The following is a 13,270-nucleotide window of genomic DNA, read 5'->3' on the forward strand; positions in this document are numbered from 1 at the left end:
TCTGACTCTTGATAATAAACACTCTTAGGACTATCTGACTCTTAATAATAAACACTGTTAGGACTATCTGACTCTTAATAATAAACACTGTTAGGACTATCTGACTCTTAATAATAAAACACACTGTTAGGACTATCTGACTCTTAATAATAAACACTGTTAGAACTTAGAACTATCTGACTCTTAATAATAAAAACTGTTAGGACTATCTGACTCTTAATAATAAACACTGTTAGGACTATCTGACTCTTAATAATAAACACTGTTAGGACTATCTGACTCTTAATAATAAACACTGTTAGGACTATCTGACTCTTAATAATAAACACTGTTAGAACTTAGAACTATCTGACTCTTAATAATAAAAACTGTTAGGACTATCTGACTCTTAATAAACACACTGTTAGGACTATCTGACTCTTAATAATAAACACTGCACAGACTCTGGTGCAGTGTTTGGACCATGTATTGTATACCATCATCACTATTATTACTACTGTCTAAATCCTGCCACTCACTACTACTGTTATCACTATTATCATTACTACTTGCACTTTGTTCTATTATTATATTACATATATTAATAAAGGAACCCTTGACTTGGAGAAGAGAGACCAAAGCACACCAGCCTCTCAGTGCATGATATGGAACACTTACTTGGAGCAAACAATATGTGTGATGACGTCTCTGCATGTAGCTGCAACTTGTTCCTGTTTGCGGACGACTCAGCCCTGCTGGTCTCTGACAAGAACAAGTTACAGGTTGAAAAAGCCCTCAGCTCGGAACTAGGCAAAATCTGCATATGGCTCGCCGACAACAAACTATCATTACACATGGGCAAAACAGAGTCCATTCTCTTCGGTTCAAATAACAAACTCAGCAAGACCGACGGCTTCTCGGTTACAGTGGGTGACAATATTATCACAAGGAAAGATGAAATTACCTACCTGGGTTCCATCCTAGAGGCTAATCTTTCCTGTGACAAAATGGCATCCAATGTAATAAAAAAAGTCAACCAACGAACGCGATTCTTGTACCGGATCTCCTCTCTGGTAAACAAGAATACCCTGAAGACTCTAGCAGGAGCACTCATTCAAGGGTACTACGACTATGCTTGCACCTCATGGTACCAAAGCACCTCAAAGGCACTAAAAAACAAATGACAAACATCTCAAAACAAGCTAGTCAGACTACTACTTGACCTGACTCCTAGAACCCACCTCACCCCTGCCCACTTTGACAACCTAGGATGGCTTAGAGTAGACGACAGAGTACAGCAACTTGCAATGGGCCTGGTCTACAAGATACACTACGCGACCAAGGTACCCATGTACATGTCAAAATACTTCCCAAAGGTCAGTGAATACCACGATCACAACACCAGAGGGAGCTCCACAAATCATGTAAAACCCAGATTCGGCTCAAACAAGGGACTAAACACGTTTCGCAATTATGCCACATCAATGTGGAACGCCCTGCCTAAAGCTGTAAAGGAATGTGAATCACTACCCACCTTCAAAAACACTCAAAAAACACCTACGTGAGACTGCAATTCGAAACTGGCCCCTACAAATGTCCTAACCTAGTTGTACAGTAAATGACCAAGTAAGGCTTTGTCAATATTCCAATGTACAGTGTAAAATGTGTGTGTGTCCCCTTCCCAACCCCCCCCCCACCTCCAATGTACAGCCCTCACCCAACCCCACCCCACCCAACCAACCTCCTCCAATGTACAGTTTCTATGCCAAATGTATATACACTCCTTTTCTGGACACTTTTGTATCACAAACAGTACTGTATTTGCAAATCTGATATGTCATAAATGTATAGATGTAGCAGTACTGTCTATCTGTATGTCATGTATGTCATATATGTTATGATGAATTGAAAATGGGGGACCCTGATGTAAACAAGACGAAAGTCTTTCTCTGGTCTGCATCCCCTTAACAATTGTATGTATTGAGCTGTACTGTACTGTACCCATTCTGCAATCTGTTAATAAACTTTTCAATCAATCAATCAGCTTCGTTCATACATGGCAGCTGATGGCAGGTTTTCCAGGTAAACACGTTCATACACCAATACTGGGTAGGGAAAACACACAACGTGTCATATAACTCATACATATATAACTTTGCATGATAATAGCATGTACAATACTTCTCTATACACAGTCGTATATATATAGATTTTTTTTTATCTACTTTTTCTCCCATTTTCAAATTTTTTCTCCCATCCCAATTTCGTATTGTCCAATTCTACCCTCCCCTGTCTCGAACGTTGTTAGGCCATGCCTCCCGCAAGCCGGCTGCAATGTGGACGAAGCCTTACATCACGTGTCCCCTCCGGTACTCGAGGAGGCAGCCGTCGCATCTTTTCACCTGCACAGCGCGCTCTCAGTGTCGGGGGTCTGCGTGGGAGGGGCACACCGCCCCCGTCGCTTCCTGATTATGCTGCGCAGGCGCACCAACCGACCTGTAGGAGTCGCTGTCCACAACGTCCGATCCCCACCCATCAGCTTCCCATCCCCTAATACTGCCAATTGTATTAGTATGAACAACCAGCCAAGCTGATGGCAATGCGGAGAGCTGGGCTCGAACCCAGCGTCTCCCGCATTGGTGGGGAGCGCCTTGTCCACTGCACCACCTAGCCGCCCCCGTAGAGATTTATTCATATCTATCCACATCTGTCTGTACATACCTGCATATAACCCTTTTTACATATCTGTGATATATGATATATATATAGTATACAGTAGTATATATATATATATACACTATAGTATATATATATGTACATATCCCTTACCTTACTTATCTTACTAGTTACACTGCTGGCCAGTATGACTTACTACCAGTGTCTTTATACCTGTATGAATGAATGAATGAATGAAAACTTTATTAACAGATTGCAGGATGGGTACAATACAGTACAGCTCAATACACACAAAGGGATGCAGAGAAAAACGTTTGTCTTGTTTACATCAGGGTCCCCCATTTTCAATTCATAGTGACATTTATGACATACACAACATACATGACATGTATGGCATAGGGACATACATATTAATACTACAACTTTGTACATACATCTAAAGTCCTATTACTCAGTAGTACTAATTCATCTATTTTATACCCAGTTAAATCTCCTGTACATTGTATATTACTATACTATTGCACTTGTTGTTTAGTTTGTTGCAGTCGCGTCGAGGTGTCGGAGGGGTATGGGGGTAGATTTCTATCGTTACCCCCATAGAGGGGTAACGTTACCGTTAGAGAGCTACTGCTCGGTAAACCAGAGTCCAGAACCTACCTTTCCGTCTCTTGCCCTGTGTAGCTTCGCTCAGCATGGGACCGACCCATTCTTCCTCTTCAGCCTCATCCTCAATATTCTCCAATAGTCCAATTTGCGCTTCAAGTCCACATTACTTTCAACAGCCGCCATGATCTTCCGTGTTGTTCCAGGCGGGCCTCTAACCGGCTGTCTCTACGGTGGGGATGAATGAATGAATGAATGAAAACTTTATTAACAGATTGCAGAATGGGTACAGTGCAGTACAGCTCAATACATACAATTGTTAAGGGGATGCAGACCAGAGAAAGACTTTCGTCTTGTTTCCACCAGGGTCCCCCATTTCCAATTCATCGTAACATATATGACATACATGACATACAGATAGACAGTACTGCTACATCTATACATTTATGACATACCAGATTTGCAATTACAGTACTGTATTTGTGATACAAAAAGAGTCCAGAAAGAAAAGAGTATATACATTAGGCGTAGAAACTGTACACTGTACGCTTTGTCCGCTGCGCCACCCGGCTGCCCGTATGGTAATTTCTTTTAGCCCAAGGAAACTCTTGAAACACTTAAACATGGTTAACTTCAAATATAATTAACGTTAGCAGTGTCTTCCAAACACATGATGATGCTAATTTGAGCTAGATTCACTGTAGTGGTTGGATTTATTACACTAATCACATACCTAGCTACTTGTTAAAAAGGAAAACTGTTATTGCACTTAATTAAATATACAGTACAACTTTGTAAATGTATATGTGTAAAAGAGCCGTACAAGGGACAAGTGTTCATTTGACACCCCCTTCGCGTACAGCTCTATTGGACCGACCGACCGCAGCCGGATTCGAACCGGCTGTCTCTACGGTCGGTGTCGGGCGCGTTGACCGCTGCGCCAGCGGGCTGCCCGTATGTTAATTTTTTTTTCTTGTATAAGAATGTTACTTTTCAAAGGAGACCAGACCCGTCATAACTGGGCCGTGTGACGTCACAGTGATTTAGCGCCACCATTTAATCTTTTAGCCCAGGGAAACTCTTGAAACACTTAAACATGGTTAACTTCAAATATAATTAACGTTAGCAGTGTCATCCAAACACATGATGATGCCAATTTGAGCTAGATTCACTGTAGTGGTTGGATTTATTACACTAATCACATACCTTACTTGTTAAAAAGGAAAACGGTTATTAAACCCAATAGTTGTAAACCTACTCTTACTTACCTCTGCACTTAATTAAATATACAGTACAATATACTTACCCTTGACAAGATGGTAACAGTTTGCTGTGCTCTTTGTAATATTTGCCCATCTGTGGTGCCCACAGAATAGACAGGCAGTAGTTGCTTACCATGTGAAATGGATCTATTACAATGTTCCCTCTTAAGGTAATAAACGTGCCCTTTACTGTAAATCTGGCTTTAAATAAACCAACAGTAATAGAGTGTTGTAAAAAAGTTGAGATCCAAGGCAGCTCTACAAGTTTTAAAATGCCTATTTTATGGCTCACATTATTTAGAGAATTTAAAATAAACCGACATGTTTCGGCCTACACAGAGCCTTCATCAGGGTGTTGATAACTGCGACCAAACAAAACTGTGACTAATAAAGAAAAAACAGAACTCTGGGAGAGACTAATTACAACAATGGGGGACAGCTGGTGTTAAATGAATGGAGGCACAGCATACGTAACTTGACATAGTTAGAAAAAGGTCAGTAAAGAATACAATCTACTTAATAATAGTAGGCTATGTCAACGTGGAAGAAATATACAATACTAAATATATATAAAATAAAAAATGAATACATTGTATATAAACATACTCAAAATATTGTATCAACATAAGGAAATGAGTCAAATCAAACATAAAATAGAAAAAATAATAGAGAAAATATCAAAAATAACAATGTAAGAGCAATGAGTAATGCAAGAAAATTATAATAAAGAGAATACTATATAATAAAGTAACCTACTTAGCCTATAGAAATGACATGTCCATAGTCATTTAAACCTGGGAATGAGGTGGCCTGTAGTCTATCAAAGATAATAATGAACAATGCAAAGATACAAAAATAAAGTGTCCTACTTGGCCTATAAAAATGACATGTCTATAGAATCATTTAAACCTGGGAGTGACGTGGCGGCTTACTTTCTGGTTTAGTATTCTGTCTATTTCCTCCCCTAGACGTGAGCGGAACACTGTCAATGGCGATAGCTGTGAACATCTTGAATATGTTTAGCCATTGCATAATCCATATTGTTTGTTTTGATAGCATATTTATGATCAGCCAGTCGATCAAGTAGGCGGCGTTTCGTACGACCAACATAAAAAGAGTCACATTTAGAACACAACAGTATATAAATAACATGTGTGGTTTGACAATTAATGAAGCTGTTAGATGTATATGTCTGTTTGGTAACTGGGTGGGTAAACCCTTTAGATCTTACCACCACATCACATTGTTTGCAGTGACCACATCTATATGTTCCTATAGGAGGCTTGGGTAACCATGTAGATTTGACATCTGCCGGTAGATGGCTTCGTACCAATTTATCTCCAAGATTGGGGGCTCTCCTAAATGTACAGAGGGGGGGGGGTCAGGGAATATGTTAGACAGGGCCTCATCACATTGGATCAGGCTCCAATTATTTTTAATTATATTGCGAACAGCAAGGGCCTTAGTGCTATAAGTGGTGGAGAAAAACACCCCATCAGTTTTCTCTTTGTGTCTTTCTTTTTAAGAGTCGCGTTCTACAGTAGCAGCTTCAGATATAGCCGTTTTAAGAGTGTTATGTGTATAGCCACGTTCTCTGAAGCGATCATACATTTCTCCGCTCTTTTCTATAAAGTCAGCTTCACTGTCAGATTCTATGTACTCTTCGCAGTTATCAACACCCTGATGAAGGCCCTGTGTAGGCCGAAACATGTCGGTTTATTTCATTTAATAAAAATTCTCTAAATAATGTAATTATAATATACCATATTATAATATTACATAATAATAATGTAATAGAAAACAGTAAAACTAACAGAATTCAACTTTGCAATAAAAATAAATATAGACTACTAGGCATTTTTTGAAATGTACTTGGACATCATCTTTAACTTGCACGTACACCGATCAGCCACAACATTAACTGTTACTCCGGTTCACAATACAATCACCACAAAACAAACTGGTCGGACTACTGCTTGACCTTGCTCCTAGAACCCACCTCACCCCTGCCCACTTTGACAACCTAGGATGGCTTAGAGTAGACGACAGAGTACAGCAACTTGCAATGGGCCTGGTCTACAAGATACACTACACCACTAAGGTACCCATGTACATAATACTTCCCAAAGGTCAGTGAATACCACGACCACAACACCAGAGGGAGATCCACAAATCATGTTCAACCCAGATTCGCCTCAAACAAGGGACTAAACACGTTTCGCAATTATGCCACAACAATGTGGAACGCCCTACCCACAGCCGTAAAATAATGTGAATCCCTACACACCTTCAAAACCACTCTCAAAGAGCACCTACAGGAGGCTATCTGTGGAGCTTATTTCTTGTTTGTTTGCTTCTTGCACTCTAAACATTTCCAAGTCTTTGGTACCCTGCTCAGCTTCAGACAAGACTTGTGGAAGTGTTTTCGCTTACATTGCTCAGATGTGCAAGAGAGGAGGTTGTCTGTGTCAACAGTAGGCTTACCACAGTAACATCCCTCAGGTGTCTTCAAGAGAGGAGGTTGTCTGCGTTACCAGTAGGCTTACCACAGTAACATCCCTCAGGTGTCTTCTCAGAGGTTGCAGTGGCTGAGAGGCGTGGCACAGTAAACCATTTACCCAACAGCTCTGGTAGTATCCCTGTTCTAATGAAGTCAACCACCTTCAAATATCCATTATCAAAAAATGTGCCATCAAACAGGATACGCTGTATAAAAAGTTCTTGAGGCGTCCACACCACAAAATCACAGTATGTTACCTCTGCTACACGCATTTGGGCCTGCACTTGATACATGTAACTGTGATCTAGCTTTAGGCTCATCAAACCTTCCTCAGTGACAGTCAAGCAGAACCCTGAGTCTTTGGCACATTCATGTAGAGTGCAGCCTTTTGCACTGAAAGGACACTTAATCTCTAACATGCCAGGCTCATGGCAAGCACAGGTCACCACGCCATCTGGTGATGCACCTATCCATGGCAGCTCTGGATTGATGATAAGCCCAGATGCTGCAACGGTGAGGTCTGCATGGCGATCTTGCATCGTCATCAGGTACGACTCTCTGGCAGTGTCCTCGTTTTTTTTTTTCCCAACTTCTTTTTATTTGAATAACAGGTGTACAGCAGATACATGTCCCACAGCACACTGCAATTATCTCACCCTCTGGTCCCTTCCCCCACCTGCGGCCAACACAACTAAATAAAGACAGGACAATAATAAAATTAAAATAAACAATAACAACAATGACAACAACAACATCATTGTTATACAACAGACAGGCCTCTTACGCGTCTGTTGTACAACTTCTTCCACTAGGGAAACCCACCTCCAAAAAATACACAACCGGGGACAGACACCCCAAGACCCCCGGCCCCCACGCCTGTAACTGTTCCGCAACTGTAAGTTACTTCCGGGGTAGGCCTGATTGGCCCCGACAGGCACGTGACGCGCAACTTTCTCTGCCGCGCGGCACGCTCCGCAGAGCGGAGCGGCAGAGCTTGCGGAATTATGTAACCGCCCTAATCCGCCATGATTTTCATTCGGCGCTTCAGCTCACCTGGCAGAGCAGCGGTCCTGCGGTCCGTTGTTGACGAGTTCGAATCCCATACATTTTTTTTTTAACGTGATTTTTTTTTAACGTGTATTCTTTCTATGGTTAAGGTTAGGCATGGTTAAGGTTAAGGTTAGGCATTGTTTCGGAGTTGGTTAAGGTTAGAACGGTTAAGTTTAGGCGCTGTTAAGGAGCTGGTTAAGGTTAGAGTTTGTGTTAGAGAATGGCAATAGACAGCCTATTTCCGCGCGACAGCTCTCAGCAGCCTTGTTGCGCGTCCTGAGTTTGCCGCGTCACGTGCCTGTCGGGGCCAATCAGGCCTACCCCGGAAGTAACTTACAGTTGCGGAACCGGTACAGGCGGCCCCCACCCCAACCAAACAGCAAAACCACCAATCGACACGGCCAGCGACAGCATGCGGATATATTCACATACCGCCACTAGCCGTATCAATCAACAGCCCCCCAGGTCAATCTCTCCAATGGAAGAAGCTGGGATATCTGAAACATCTCAAAAGTGGGCGAAGAGTAATTTTTCCATAACAGGAGAATACATTTCTTGGCAAAGTATGTTATAACAATCAGCAGTCTATATTTTTTTGGATCCATCTGGATCTCAGGTAATTCATTTAGTAAGTAGGCACATGGAGACAAGTCAAATTCCGTTTCAATACAGATTTTGTAAATGAATGAATACAATTCCAGAATCGTTTTAGTTTATCAGTGCCAAAACATGTGTAGAAATATTCCTTCGTTAGTTTTACATCTAGGACAGTTTAATGAGTATGCATTTTTATTAGAGTTAGATACAATTTATGGATACATTTAAAGTTAGCTTCTTTGATTTTGTTACTTGTAAATGGAAAGTGTATTCTATCACAAATATTTAGCCATGTATTTTCTTAAAATTTCATGGTTAGGTCCGTCTCCCAGATCCTCAACAAAGGCAAAAAAGATGAGTGACATTCTTTGGAGAAGATGTCATACAATTCACTAATTTTACCTTTAATTGTGGTCGATGACATTAGTATTTCTTCTATTTCATGTAATTCTAGTCTTAGTTTATTTTCTCTTCTCAGTACATGTATAATGTTTCACATTTGTAAATATTTAAAGAAATCAGTATTTGGGATGGCATATTCTGTTCTTAAATCCATAAATGATTTTAACTGCATATTTGTGTGAAACAGGTCTTTGAATTGACTTATCCCCAACTGAGCCCATTCGAGTATATTAATTGATCTTAGATGTTTATCTAGATCAGGATTGTGATAGATAGGAGAGTATATGGAGGTACAATTGGTGATACCAAGTTTTTTTGAGCAGTCCTTCCGAGCAGTCCTTCCAAACACATAGTGTGTTAAAAACAGTGAAACAATTACCTATGTTTCTTATCTTTTTTAATTGTTTTATAAATATGAGAGTCCAATGGTAACGGGTCAACAAATGTAGCTTCTAGCTGAAACCACTGTGAGTCCCGTCTTCCCAACGACCATGACAGTACATTTCTTAATTGGGCTGACCCAAAATAATGTTGGAGATTGGGGAGACCGAGACCTCCCATGGATTCTGGCTTCATAAGTGTCAATAACTTTATCCTAGGCATTTTGTTGCACCAAATAAATTTTGAGATGGGTCTATTCATAGATTTGAAAAATTCTGTAGATAAGTAACATGGTAACATTTGAAAAAGGAAATATAGTCTTGGAAGGACGTTCATTCTTATTACATTTATTCTTCCCAGCAGAGATAATGGGAGCGTGGACCATTTACACAAATCATTTTTTATCTTTTCTATAAGAGGACAATAGTTTTCCCTGTACAAGTTATCTAGTTGCGGTGTAATGTTTATTCCCAAATATTTAAACCCTTCTGGAGACCAATTAAAAGGATATGTTTTATACATCGTTTCTGTTGGGGTCATATGCAGGAGACAAGCATTTGATTTATTAAAGTTTAACTTATATCCAGAGTATTTTCCAAATTGCTCTATTTCGTTATATAAGTGTGATAAGGACTGTTCTGGGTATTTTATGTATAAAATAATGTCATCTGCGTATAAGGATATTTTATGTTCCTCATTATTCATTTTCAGTCCTTTAATGTTAATATTGTCTCGTACACATGACGCCAACAATTCAATCACCATCGCGAAGCGTGAACTTGACAGTGGGCATCCTTGTCTTGTCCCTCTCGTTAGTGCAAAAAAATCAGAGGAAGCTCCATTGGTAATGACAGCTGCTTTAGGATTTTTATAGATTGCTTTAATCCAAGCGATAAATTCGGTCCCATATTAAGCTTGTCAAGTATAGAAAAAAGAAAGTTCCATTCAACCCTATCGAAGGCCTTCTCTGCGTCCAGCGATAGGAGCAGAGAAGGGCTCCGACTGGTGTCCAAATGATTTATTACATTCAAAAGTCTCCAGAATATCAGCAGAATATCTCCCTTTTATGAAACCTGATTGGTCTGGATTAATCAATTTAGGCAAAATATCTTCTAGTCTTTTTGCTAATAATTTGGTTATAATCTTGTAATCGTAGCAAACACCTTTGAGTCTGTACAGATCTTCAGCCGAGATCATAGGGAAACGGATGTATCTCAAAAGGTCAAGGTTAGATGCACTCCCTTGGGCTGCCTCCCAGCTCTCCAGCCCCTTAAGGACGAAGGCCTCGTCGGGTACCACCAGGTCGGAGTGGTACAGGAGAGCCTTGGCGGTGGCCCGGGGCAGGCCGCTCCAGGCCGGGGAACGAACCAGAGCCTCGCAGTTCCACGCCAGGTAGCGGAGACAAGTTTGCTGCAGCGCCTTATCACCGGTGGTGACTGAGTATTCGTACAGAGAACTCGGGGTCTGGAAGGTGGAGTCGTCGGGGAGAAGCCAAGGGAAAAGTTTCCCCGCCTCCTCCTGAAGCTCTTGCAGACCCCAGTCAGACGCCATCTTGTGAATGCACTGTGCAGAGGATACAGTGATAGTGATCTGTCGTGTGTACAGGTACCTGGAAGACAGGGTCAGGTCAGCTATTGCTTTTATTTTTTTTTATCTACTTTTTCTCCCATTTTCTATTTTTCTCCCATCCCCAATTTCGTATTGTCCAATTCTACCCTCCCCTGTCTCGAACGCTGTTAGGCCATGCTTCCCACAAGCCGGCTGCAATGTGGACTAAGCCTTACATCACGTGTCCCCTCCGGTAATCGAGGAAGCAGCAGTCGCATCTTTTCACCTGCACAGCGCGATCTCTCAGCGTCGGGGGTCTGTGTTTGGAGGGCACGCCGCCCCTGTCGCTTCCTGATTCTGCTGCGCAGGTGCACCAACCGACCTGTAGGAGTCGCTGTCCACAACGTCCGATCCCCACCCATCAGCTTCCCGCCCCCTAATACTGCCAATTGTATTAGTATAAACGACCAGCCAAGCTGATAGCAATGCGGAGAGTTGGGCTCGAACCCAGCGTCTCCTGCATTGGTGGTGAGCGCCTTGCACCACCTAGCCGCCCAGGTATTGCTTTTCTAAACCCAAAATGGTAACTCAATAGTAACTCTTTCCATTACAACCTGCATATAGTCCTTTTACATATCTGTAGTAGATACTATATCTATATCTGTACATATCCTACTCTTACTAGTTACGCAGCTGGCCAGTATGACTACTACCATAATGTCTTTACACCTGTATCACTGTACATATTATACTACAACTCTATACATACTGTACATCTGATTAGCACTACACTCAGTAGTACTAATTCATATATTTTGTACCCAGTTTAATCACCTGTACATTGGTGTTGCACTTCTAATCTAATCTAATCTAATCTACAACACATAGGAGCCATACAATAAGAAGTGGTGGAAAGTAACCAAGTATTTTCACTTAAGTAGAATTTTGAGTTACTTTACTCGAGTATTTAAATTTTGGGGAACTTCATACTTTCACTCCACCAGACTTCAAAGGAAATATTGATGAAGATGAGACACTTTCAAACATACAGCCAGCCAACTTCAATAGGATGTAATCAGAGTCAGGATAAATGGATGACATATCACTTTAAAACATAACCTTCAGAGGTCAACGGATCATGGACTGAAACTCCCAAGCTACGAAATACAAGAACATCATAAAATATGTACTTTTACTTTTGACACTTAAGTACCATACCAAAAAACTTTCAATACCAAATACTTTCTACTTTTACTCAAAGTCGATTTTGAACTTTACTTAAGATTTTTACTTCTACCAGAGTCCTACTCTATCCGGGTATTTCTACTTTTACTCAAGTAAAGGAACTGTGTATGTCTTCCACCACGGACGGCAGGGTTTCCGTTAGAAAAAATTGTTGCCGGTCTCAGTGTCCGGTAGATTTCAATCTACCGGTCAAATGGGATCAATTCCGGTCAGTTTATTGAGCTTAAAAACAATTGATAGGCAGGCTATATAAAGAATGACATCCTCAAGGCATTTATAATATATATATTTTTTTAATTATATTTTAGCACTTTTACAGCTTTTTCATGGTCACGCAGGACCGACAGAGGAGAGGGCGAACGGGAGGAGAGGTGGGGAGGACATGCAACAAATAATGTCGGGTGCTGGGATCGAACCCGGGTCGGCCGCGTAGGTGCGCGTGGCACTATGGTACGCGCCACAAGGGTGCCCCGCATTTATAATATTTTAACTTAAAACTAGGCTACTTTTGCGTATATACAGTCATTAATATATTCCAAATAAAATAAGTCCCGAGACTTCGTGCTGCTGCCGACTTGAGGTGTCGGTGGGCAGTCTGCCCGACATTAATAAACAGCAGTCTGTTATAATCACATTTTTATGAGCTAACGAATTCCGTTATATTGGACATTTGTATTAATTATATCAAGCGAAGAACTGAGAAATTTGGCAGAGAGAGACGGCAACATTATCGTGGGTTTGCGTGATGACTATCTCCACCTCCCAACGACTTCAGTGCTGGATTTGCGAGAGCATGCAGCTGCAGAGCCGCAGAGCCAGCTGTTTTTCAGGTCCGGTCTGGGGACCGCTCAGCAGCGCCCCCCACCCAACAGCTGAATTGCCAATGGGCAATGGCTGAATTGGAGTACTGCACTGTGCGGGCACAGCTCTGTGGGTTCTGCGGCTCTGCAGCTACATGATCTCGCAAATCTAGCACTAAGCTCCGGCTGACAACATCGTTGTTATTATTAGACCTGCTTGGTGAAGC

General features: G+C 41.4%; 2 pseudogenes across 2 annotated transcripts in view; both read right to left on the bottom strand.

Annotated features, from left to right (window-relative positions):
• Nucleotides 1–3,444, bottom strand: part of LOC311229449 (peptidylprolyl isomerase domain and WD repeat-containing protein 1-like) — a 30,505-nt pseudogene extending 27,061 nt beyond the window's left edge. Inside the window, exons 1-3 of the transcript in view lie at nt 3,313–3,444; nt 2,022–2,084; nt 658–697 (exon numbers count right to left, since the gene is read on the bottom strand). The product of the transcript in view is annotated as a peptidylprolyl isomerase domain and WD repeat-containing protein 1-like (transcript). The remainder of the gene's footprint in view (nt 1–657; nt 698–2,021; nt 2,085–3,312) is intronic.
• Nucleotides 3,445–5,792: 2,348 nt separating this feature from the next.
• The window catches only part of LOC311229450 (galectin-3-binding protein B-like), a 62,032-nt pseudogene continuing 54,554 nt past the window's right edge, over nt 5,793–13,270 (bottom strand). The window contains exons 6-7 of the transcript in view: nt 10,614–11,059; nt 5,793–5,878 (exon numbers count right to left, since the gene is read on the bottom strand). The product of the transcript in view is annotated as a galectin-3-binding protein B-like (transcript). The remainder of the gene's footprint in view (nt 5,879–10,613; nt 11,060–13,270) is intronic.

Source organism: Notolepis coatsorum (genome assembly GCF_963971535.1).
Source record: "Notolepis coatsorum genome assembly, chromosome: 6".
NCBI classification, from domain to species: Eukaryota; Metazoa; Chordata; class Actinopteri; order Aulopiformes; family Paralepididae; genus Notolepis; species Notolepis coatsorum.